At 38.9% G+C, this 2,108-nt stretch overlaps 1 pseudogene; it reads left to right on the top strand.

Annotated features, from left to right (window-relative positions):
* The first annotated feature begins 709 nt into the window (after positions 1–709).
* Positions 710–828, top strand: LOC145390456 (5S ribosomal RNA; annotated as a pseudogene).
* The last annotated feature ends 1,280 nt before the right edge of the window (positions 829–2,108 follow it).

The raw sequence follows: 2,108 nt of genomic DNA, 5'->3' as shown, positions 1-2,108 counted from the left end.
TGACAAGGTGAACTTACACAGTCTTTGTCCAACGTAGACTAAAGTTTGTGAAAGAACTCAGGTTAAAACAAGGATAAAGAGATTCGATTTTGAGAACAATCAGTCATTGGTCAAAGTCACAGGGAAAAGTCAAAAGTCAAGGCCAGTGGGCAATGCCAACACATAGAGTTTTGATTCAGTTTGAAACAGAGTTGATGGATGGGTTACGGGAGGCAAAACTGATGTAAGACAATTGTATGGGTAATCTGTCGAAGGTTAAGGTTACAGTTCTTTGACGCAAGTGTTGTACTCTAGGAGTGCTCATTCCTGTTAAATCTAAATTACCTTGAAACGATTCTCTTCAGCTTAAAGGCGACTGTTCAAACAAGGAGGGTTATCTATAGCTTTGATTAACTACTTCACAAGGAGAGGGTCACAATTTGCAATGCTACTGTCAAGTGGTGGGAAAAATTATATATACAGCGTGTTCCAGAAGGAAAGGACATAACTTTGGGAAATGATAGATGACGGGATTTTAAGCAAAATATGTTATATGAACATTTGTCCAAATCTCAGTCATTAAAGAGCTACAATTACTGATGACCTTATGGGCAAAAATGGTCACCTCAATTTGCCTGTAAGTTAATCAGTAACTACAGATCTGTAGCGGGTGAGATTTGGACAAATGTTTACATGACATTTTTGCTTTGAATTCCCTCCTTTATCATATCCCATTATATATACCACGTTGAGTACACCGCTTCCCGTCCGATCAGCGAAGTTAAGCAACGTTGGGTCTGGTTAGTACTTGGATGGGTGACCGCCTGGGAACACCAGATGCTGTTGGCATCCCTACGTGTCAAGTGGGGTTGGTGGAGGATTAGTGCCCCTCCCTGTAAAACAATTAACTCTAAGCCCTTGGCCACCCAGTGTGGGATACATGGCGTCTGGCAATGAATGAATGAAATATATATATATATATATAGAGAGAGAGAGAGAGATACATATAGATAGATAGATAAATATAGATATATAAACATAAAACCGCCTATTTTTCTTTCAGTGCGATGGCGCCTCTTAATTGATTCTTCCTGGCTCGGGCTATTGTATTCAGCTTAGGTAAGACCACTTGGATCGAAGAAGTTACTGAAAATTGCGATATCTAATCACAGTACCTGAGTGGTTTACATTGCTAGATACGGTCTTATAACGTTAAAGTTCAAATCCTGGTGTTAGCAGCTGCCTCCACGTGATTCGCGTGTTCATAACATCTTATGCAGGTTGGTAGGTCATATTACAGCCAAATGACTGTGTTGACCTAGATGATACAGTTCTCTTGTATCTGAGGATTATGGGTGGATACCCTGGCACATCCATAAGTTGTGCCACATTATATTTGCCCTAACTATTACATTTGTAATTAAATTACCATGTCTATTGTCCCGGGTGATTTTATTTAACTTATGATATACTGTATCACATATATTGAACAGATTAACGACCACTGCTGTATATCTGCCTCTTGCTAATCGAAACCTCTCTCCAAAGTCGAAAAATATTGCCAAGAGAGAAAAAGAATAAACTGTGAATGACGTCATTGTGCTGAAGCTGTTAACGTGTCAAATGAAAAATTAAACTGAGAAGGAAATGCAATATGGAGTCTCCTTAGTCACGCAGAAATGTGGCTGTAGGACATGGTTCACAAGGTAACATTCATTTCCGCATAGCAATATGTCTTTTTCCAGAAAAATCAATAGACGTGGGAAGATTCTGCAGTTTCCTTTGCCTTTTCCTTCCTACGAAACAGTCTTGACAAGGAAATTTTACTTTTTTTTTTCTTTTATAACCCTTCAGTGGCTGCCGGCGTTGAACGACGCACTTTAGTGACAGTGTTGTAGGCGTCTAAGTAGCGTTAGCTTGATCTATAAAAACTACAAATAATTATGGGAAGGAAAGGAAGGTCATTGGTATGTTTACATGATATCCCTAGTCTACCATTACAAGCACTCAGGCAGTTAGTAACTCATCTCGAACGTTATCACCCATATGTTGTCATGTTATTGGCACATGTGTAGTAATTATTTTCTCACTAAATATAGTGTATTAGAGGATAGGTTTAGAAAGCTTAA

This window comes from Coenobita brevimanus, chromosome 14, assembly GCF_032717465.1.
Source record: "Coenobita brevimanus isolate Jiangsu-jjx chromosome 14, ASM3271746v2, whole genome shotgun sequence".
NCBI classification, from domain to species: Eukaryota; Metazoa; Arthropoda; class Malacostraca; order Decapoda; family Coenobitidae; genus Coenobita; species Coenobita brevimanus.
Note: the sequence above shows the minus strand (reverse complement) of the source record. Positions and strands in the feature narration are given on the sequence as shown.